Below are 8,907 nucleotides of genomic sequence, written 5' to 3'. Positions count from 1 at the left end.
AATGTCAACCAAAGACTATGTTTTTTTGAAATTGCAAAATGCTTGGTATATATTATAAGGCAAGACAAAATTGAAGGGGAAAGCAATTTTTAGCAAATCCACTTTCTCCAACAATGTTGGAAAATGACAATGCCACTGTAGAGGAACCCTCAGAGAATAAAGATATGTTAAACTACCCAGTGTGAGAACTGAAAGATGGAGACTTTTTTTGTAGACAGTGCAGAAGAAAAACATTTTTTACTTGTGAGTTTGTGCATACATCTCCATATGTATATGGTGTTGGAAATGAGGAGTAGGTGTGCTCTCTTGGAGACAGTGGGGATGGCTTATTAGAAAATCATACCTCTTAGCCAATGGTTGTTAAGAGGGAGGCAGATGTCATTTGACTGAGCAGTAACACCTCCCAGAGCCAACATATCCCCTTCAGTGTGTCAGTGCGCTGTGTGAGAGCACCGCTATCACTGCTCCCTCCTCTCAATCTGCGCTCCTCTCTCGTTATCCACGGTCTCTCTCTTGCCTTCTCAGATTTTTCTTGCCTCATGTTTTTGCTGTCCAACTCCACCCCTCTTGCTCCTCTTTTCTTCTTCTGTGTGATTCTGCCCCACGGGGAGAGATAGGATCTGTTACACACCGCACCACGTTCACCAGGAGCATAGGTAAGTCTCTTTTCTGTTATTCACTTCAAATTGGGGGAAAACAAACAAACCCAAATAATCCTGATTGCTTGCCTTCCAGTGTGCAAATTGATTTCACCACGTTTGTAGTTTCTCCCCTCTCAGTTTTTACTGTGATGAATTTGAAGTACACCTCTGACTGTTTGACAGGGGAGCAGTGGTTGCTAACTTATTTCATACCTGTGTGGCACTCAAATCTGAGGGTTAAATTGCAAGGTTACTGAGGCATGTTTTGAAGGTTGTATTCTTACAAAAAAGAAAGTGGACTGTATAAAATAATGTATATGCGGAAAGATAAAGACAGGCAAGAAGATGTGCTCTCTTTTAGCGGTCAAGACTGGTGGCAGAAAGTAAGTAAAGAGTTGCAGCATGAGTTTAAGTGTTCACACACCAGAGGGGGACAAGCGGACTCTCTATTGATATGGAGATGCCATGCTCTGAGAAGAAAGCTGAGAGAAATTCCAGAGAGACTGATGCAGGAAATTTATCTTTTGAGTTATTCATGTGTTTTGTTACTTTGCTCTTAGAATTGGTTTATAGTTCTTTTTTTTTCTTTTATTCCTCTGTGTCCTTAACTATTTCCACTGTGCTTCATGTTTGCATAGTTTTTGTGTCATGTCTACCTATTTTCACGCAGGTCATGCTCCCCCTCAGTTGTAGCAGATTTGCTTAATTGGACTTACCCATTCATTGTTCCATTAATCAATCCGTTCTCCATTTATGTTTGTATTTCCTTTTATTAAACTACACTTTTCACATGATTCTGCCTACCTCCTGCCAGAGTAGAGTCCTACACCATTTCAACATGTGGCAGCAGTGTTTTAAAACCCTAAATAACACAAAGAAAACAAGTCCATATTCATTTTCAAACAACATATTAATGTTTAAAACTTCAAATGACTCAGAAATTAGAATTTGGATAAGTAACCTTTTTTTTTTTAAATCACAGTTCTCATGCCCATAGGCATGTTTCCCACCGGTCTTTAAAATTGCTGTGGAGGTGAAAAAAATGTGCAAAGGTCTTTTAATTTTTTTCCATAAATGTAGATCTTTCCAAAAAAATTTTTTGTGTTGAAAGTACACCTTAGGTCACAGTATAGGTTATTTGACAATTTGCTATTACCAATATTTATTACCCACTTCAAATTCCAGGCTTTGAAATGGTAGCGTAATGAGCAAACATTTATTTTTTCTTCTATCATTTACAGAACTTATAAATGTTGTGAGTCCTCATGAGCAATGCTTCTCTTTTTAAGTTTAAATGAACATAAAAGACAGCGCAAATTCACATCTGCAATTCAACAACAGGCATATTACTGTCACTTGGATCGGGTCTCTTGGTGGTACTGACTTCTTTACAGAGAGGCTTTGCAAGATGGCTTTCACAACAGTGATTGATGTTTAATTATTGCACAGTTAAAAGGTGGTCTGGGCTGATAAGTAATCTCTAAAGTTCATCTTTAGCTAATATTTTTTTCAAGGACCAACGCCCCACCGGCCACGTCTGTGGTATAAGAATAATTATTGCGCTGATGAATTTAAATGAAATCTGAAAATAGCTCTGAGCAAAAGTTGCGTTTGGTCTCATAAGTAATACAGCAGTGTGCTTATATTTCATTCATGACATAGTTTGCTGCACTCTCTTGGGCTGCGGATAGAAATGAGAGAAATAGCTTTGTGATATGAAAAGACACTGGTTGTTGAGGTGAGAGAACATCCAGACTCACTGCAGTGGAAACACTAACAGCAGGAGCTGAAACAGCACTTTAATGGCGAGGGTCCACACAGAAAACTTTCTCATTTTACCAGACAGGCAGCAGTCCACAGAGTCGTGGGATTTATGCCACTAGGTGGGCACTGGAGCCCACTCAGCACACAGATCTAAGAAAAAGGAGCAGTCACTGGGCTTTGCAATACCTATCAATTACATATCCTTTACTTTGAGCTACAAAAAAACATCAGTGGAGATAAGTGTTGCTTTTTTTAAGCACTGTCAGAGATACCATGTACAATGTCTTGATAGACAATGTCTTGATATATAACAAAGTCTAATCTTCTCCATTGGAAAAAGAAGCTGCTTGACACCTTCTGTCATTAACCCAGAACTCAGTCGGAGACCTGCAAAAATATTTGCAATTTGTGGAAATTAGAGGCAGAGAAATGGGAGACCTGGTGCCTTTTCAGTCCACTGAGTCTTCTGTCCTGACAGCTACACTCCGTCTTTTTTTTCCCTCTCCCCCTGCCCGGATGTGAGCTGCCCCAGGTGTGACAGGCAGTCGGAGTAATGGGGGAGGTTTGACAGATGCATATTTCCAGCCTTGAAAGGTTCGTATAAAGAAGATAGACGGCACGGATTCAGACCGAGCGTGGGACAAACTGTTGGGCTGTAAATCACCTCGATGAGTTTGCCACCTTCTCCTTCAATTGATCCCTCACGTGACTCCTGTGACCCTTCCAACTTGCTAATTGCAATCCAACCTGATTATTGATTGAAATATGAGGGCGGTATATTGGTTGCCATGTGATGCTCCATTTGGTGGGTGGCCGAGTTCCAGCCAGCAAGACCCTAGGATTATGAGTAATCAGTAATTTGATTTCAGAAAATGAATATTTTTGTTGAGAAGGATGGCTTGTTTGGAATAAGTGTACATCTTAGTGTGTGTTGACATTATATTGGAGACTTATTGGGGTAATTAATTTTTTAAAAGGTTATCTTGGCACATAACCTCATGCCAAACCAAAAGGATTACAGTACAGTTTGTACAGTAGGGTGCAGTATTTCTTGGCAAATAGACTCTCTCTGGCAGACTGTTCAGAAAAACCCAGAAGACAAATAAACTTTTCAGTTTACTTAAGTCTCTTCTGTTTCCATTTATCATTTAAAATATTTAGGATTTCACAGCATGTCGAGCATTCTGGTGCTCAGATCAGATGTTCATACATGTATGGTAAAATGGGCCTACTTGTTTAACAGGTGTAATGTTCACCATCTCAGTTTTGCATTTTTATATTATCATCCTAATTAGGTAAACAGCCACCAAGAGATTTCGGGACAAAAGAGTAGACTACTCGTCAAAAGTTAGCTAATGAAAGATAAAATACACTTTTATGTGTACTAAATTCTGGGACCAAGAAAAACAAAAGGTAGTGTGTTATAGTGTGAAGACATTTATTCAGCTGAGGAAAAGAGCATTTCATTTATTTATTTTTTACAAAATCACTGGTGCTACACACCTTACAATTCCTATAAAATAAATGTAACTAAAGCACATGTACCCTATACTTCACCTTTTAAAGGTGATCTGTGTCTAGGATTTATTAATTAGTCAACATTTCTTCCTGTTTACCTTAGAGGATCAACGTTTCATCCTCTAAGGGAACTTGTAACAACCAATGCTGGGTGGAGACTAGTTTTTCTTGTCATCATGCACAGTGAGGAGGATGGTTTTTAAAAAAATATAAAAAATACATTTCCAAAGCTTACTGTTGGCAAACAGCAGCAAAGATTGGATTCTTGGGATCCCATGTATACATGGCAAACAATTATTTTAAGCATTTTTACACAGCTTTACCTGTTGGTGCAAATAATTACATTATAATTATTTTGATGAATATATGATTAAAGTTAATTGAGCTAGCTACAATTATTTCTAAATATTCATCTTTGTAGGAAACTAACCGATGTCTATATTCATATTTTTATTTATTTATCCTGTTTCCTTTTCCGTCTGAGACTTGTCTTCAACCCTTTTAGATGTCATCTTTTTGCACAACTGTTATGTCTGCTGTTTAAAATATTTTAGAAGTCTTCAGAAATGTTTTTATGTAAATTTATTTGATTAAAAAACCCTCTGAATCTTCCATTCCATCTGTTGTATCTGACAGTACATTTACCGGATGCAGATTTGCACCCAAAACTAGTTATTTCAGTAGCTCTCGAAGATGTATTTTAATATAAATGTGATGCCATCAATAATCTCTCTATAACATTTGGTGTTGCAGAGAATACAAAAAGCTGGCATCATCTTTTTAATCATGTAGCCTGGTGCAAATTATGATCAAATACTAAAAGTTATTAGGGGGTTAATTTTTAAAGTTACTCAGGATTAATTTGCCCCCATACCAATTTGTACCCACAATTTGTAACAATGTATTTTCATGCTTTTCATTTCTCTTGAGTGTTTTGATAGAAAACTGAGATACGTACATTTCTCAAATCCCATGTATTATTTAATTTTGTTGTAAATTATCTTCTGAAGATTTTTCTAATTATACTTTTGATTATGGTTGTAACTATACCATTCATCACTTCTGAAAGACAAGAGATTTTTGATTTCTGATGAAACCAAAATAACACTAAGTGACCCTTGTAGGTAGACATTAGTTATTAGCCACATAACCTCATTGGTTGATGAAGCATGTACAAAATGTACCCAAGGTGGGGATGGTTTGAAACATGGTAAGTTTTAAACATCCTGTGGGAGATTCCTTATTTAGGTTCCCTTAAAAAGTCAGGTAGAATGGACAAAAAATTATATAGTAAGAAATACTGAGGGGGAACTATGTGCAGCACCCTTCCATTACTCATTTAAAGCCATGTGTTTTATTAATCAGAATCAGAATCAGCTTTATTGCCAAGTTTGTACATACAAACAAGGAATATGACTCCGGTACACTTTGCTCTTTGGTTTTAAGTATGGTTAAGTTTGTACAAAAAAATTGACATGAAACTAAAGATAAAGTCACGTCATTAATTTTGTTTTTAATTCTTTTATTACAGTTTGTGCAAAATAATTATTAGGTATCTTATCAATTTTGACAATCCTAACAGATAGTTTGACATTGCTTTTTTTTTTTTTTGCAAATTAAATAGTGATCAATACACCTGAATTGCTAAAACACATATCAAGAAATTTAAATATCAAATTAAAACTAATTAAATGTAAAAAAGCATGAAAAAATACTTAATAAAATTGATTTCAGATTTTACAGCACTCTTTGAAATCAGTCTTTTTTTTTTTATCTAACATTGACTTTACTATGCCTTTGGCAATCAGCAGCTGTATCGCAATATTTTCTTAGTCTCATCCATCCAGTATTACATCATCAATCATAAGCATATTATCTGATCACAGCGTTCCAGGGATCAGCCTTTGCACTGTTAAAATGAGAATAGCTTTTCCAAGTATTTTAAAGAAACCCTCAATCTTTAACTTTTAGTTACAGTTTTTTTGTGTTTAAGCAGTTGCTGCATAATTAGTCATGAAATGTTGGCAGGTGTTCTCAGTTGCAAATTAAATTTTAAACCATACGTTGTGTTTACAAAAAGTCTTTAATGCTAAATAAAAGAAAAAGATGGTTGATAAGGGACACATGTTACTTCTGTACATGTTTAATAGTAGAAGCTGTCTGTATTTTATATTTTTATCCTGACTGAATGCAATGAAAGGACAGAAAAACTAGGAAGCTATTTGTCAATGACTATTCTCTTTAATAGGATAAGATGCAAGTAGTAAGGTACTCAAGGCATCCCATATAGTGAATGTTTGTCAAAACACAATAAATTGCTCACAAATACCTCTCAACAAATGAAATGTCAGACCATTTTTCGTAAGAGGAAGTATTATAATGACCCATGATGTGTCTTTCAGTTTGATTTAAAAAAAATGGCACCAAACTGTTATTAAGTACTTCTTACTAATGTAGGTGCAAAAAATACACTGTTAAGTACATACACTTTTTGCATTTTTGTGAAACTGAATGGTTTTACAGATGATCCATAACCATAAATTTTTTAAGCACCCTAATCATACTTTAAAATGTACTTTGGTTAAAAAATGTCAGCTAGCTGATGCAATGGTAATTAGACTCTATGAGTGTATAAAATAAAATCTTTGTTGAGTAAGAGAAACCTTTGCATGATTGTCAGCTAAAACAAAATGCTTTAAAAATAGTCATCTGGCTATCTTCTCAATAGTTGACCATGAGACTCCTCTTTGTTTCCAAAGCAATTGTAGACTAATTAGCCATGAACTGTGAGCAGAGACCTGGAATCCTGCTGGATGTGCTAGTGGCTAATTTCCTTTTTTGGAAACGATGAAAGAGTAGTTCTACTGCATGACCATCTTGATATAAATTTAGAACATCTTTTAAAATCCGACAGCACTTAATAGTTTAAGGACATTATGCCAAAAGTAGCATGTTTTTGAGAGCCCAGCTGAGTGATGTTCTTCAGCAGGGGGTAGTGGAGATCCTTCTCAATAGGTTGACATGTATAATCTTCTGTAGGTCATTGAAGGCTTATTCCAGTTTCTATTTAAGACATAAACATGTGTGTAGACAAAAAAAGAGTTTTGCATCATGAACTCCCCTAACCCTCTTGCTTGGTTATCCTGACTGAGACATAACTAACGTTTCACTCAGGATACCCACATAACCACTCACATTAATATGGGCGGCTTTATTTTACAAAGAGCCGACAGAACCAAGAAGAGTCGTAAAAAGAGAAGAAGTGGTCTGGCTGTGTTGTCAAATGATTACTGATAGTTAGAAAACTGATAAACACAGACAAGTGTAAAATAAGACACAAGTGAACCAAGCAAGTTTGACTTGCAAGGGTGAGACAGTCCTCTGCCAGAACAGCGACTTCCTTCTCACAAAGGGAAATAACCTTGCACCAGCCTTTTATTTACAACTCAAATTCGTACAAGCAAAAAGCGGGAATTGGTTCAGCCAATTCCTACAGAGATTTCAACCTAAAAGAGTAGTCATTCCCATATATGGTATAAGCTTGTCATGTCCAGGAAATTATCCATTCCAGAAAGCATTCCTTAACCTTCCACAAACACTTTTTCACACTAAAAAACAATCATAGGAACCCTCTTAACTATAGTAGAGCTTCAGACATAAACATGATTCAAACTGAACAATGATAACTTATATACATTTTTCAAAAATTCCCTCCTGTTTATAATTGATTAGTTTTATATCACATCCATGTATACACTTCCAAAAAGCTTTATGCATACACTTCATTAAACATTAAACTATTGTTAAGTTTGGTGACTTCTCCTCCATAATGTCATCACGGTTGTGGTTCTTGTCTAGAAGCTGGTAATCCTGGGACAACATTGTATCAACAGTTCCTCCAACCATCCTTAATATCATTGCTCTGATACAGGGAACAATGCACAGAGTAAAAAGGCAAACAACAATAACACAGCCATGACAGGGGTCAAAAACAGTTGCCACCACGGTCCTGAAGTAGCTATCAAAGAGATGCTCTGTAGTATAAACAGTGAGTTGCTAGCTGTTAACATGAGGCCATATTATGTACAGCGGGAGTGTCCACGTTATCGTGATAATGGTGTACGTTTTCTTCTCTGCAAATGCTTCAGCAGGCTGTGGTGTTATCCACACTGGACATCACTTGTCCGACATGACTCTTAGACAATGTCGCCCATGAAGCTGCTACAGAACTGGAAAGCTTCTTCAGTGACAAGCTGTTGCACCCTACGTGCACAAAAAAGCATTATCGTAAGCCCTTCCTCCGAGCAGCTGTTAGTTTTTATAACCATCAGTGCTCAATAAGTGTTTACATTCCTGCTGTTATTTGCACAGTTCTTTCCATTTTTTGTAAATAGCTTGTTGTTTTTATACACAAATTTACATGTACATTGTTTGCATTTTGTTAATTACCCTACTCAGTTGCTTGTATGCTATTTTTAATAACTGTACAATATTCTTCTTATGTTGTGAAATTGCCCTTATTGTACAGTCTCTCATTCTTCTTTTTCATATATATATTTACCTTATTTTTGACAGGCTTCCATTTACCTTTCATTTACACTGGAATTTCACCAGTGAGGGACAAAAAATGATATTTCTATTCTATTCTACCTCATAAAGTGACCACCAAGTATGTATTCTACAGGGTTGCATGGTTGCGGGACCAACACTGAACATTAATACCTATAAGTAGACTTGTCAAACAGAAAGCTGCCTCCGTTAAACCTTGTCAGTTAAGTACAAAAAAAGTTCAAATGTGGAAAGGCGGATATTAAACCAACACATATGATTGTAATGGGGCCATTTATCCTAAGTATATAGATTTTCTGTGAATCTTTGAAGACTGCAACTTAAACTACTTCCAAATCATTCAAAAATTATGTTGGGACACAGCCTTGGATTTCAACATTAAACTCCGGTACGAACTCTTCTGGAACTTTTCAAA

At 36.2% G+C, this 8,907-nt stretch overlaps 1 protein-coding gene across 4 annotated transcripts in view; it reads left to right on the top strand.

Annotated features, from left to right (window-relative positions):
• Positions 1 to 447: 447 nt before the first annotated feature.
• thsd7ba (thrombospondin, type I, domain containing 7Ba) overlaps positions 448 to 8,907 on the top strand; it is a 356,829-nt gene continuing 348,369 nt past the window's right edge. For all 4 annotated transcript variants that reach the window (XM_047371186.1, XM_047371185.1, XM_047371187.1 and 1 more), the window contains exon 1: positions 448 to 656. The gene's annotated coding sequence lies outside the window, so the exon portion shown is untranslated. The remainder of the gene's footprint in view (positions 657 to 8,907) is intronic.

The sequence above is a fragment of the Girardinichthys multiradiatus genome, chromosome 7 (assembly GCF_021462225.1).
Source record: "Girardinichthys multiradiatus isolate DD_20200921_A chromosome 7, DD_fGirMul_XY1, whole genome shotgun sequence".
NCBI lineage: Eukaryota > Metazoa > Chordata > Actinopteri > Cyprinodontiformes > Goodeidae > Girardinichthys > Girardinichthys multiradiatus.
This window is presented reverse-complemented; position numbering and strand designations above follow the sequence as displayed.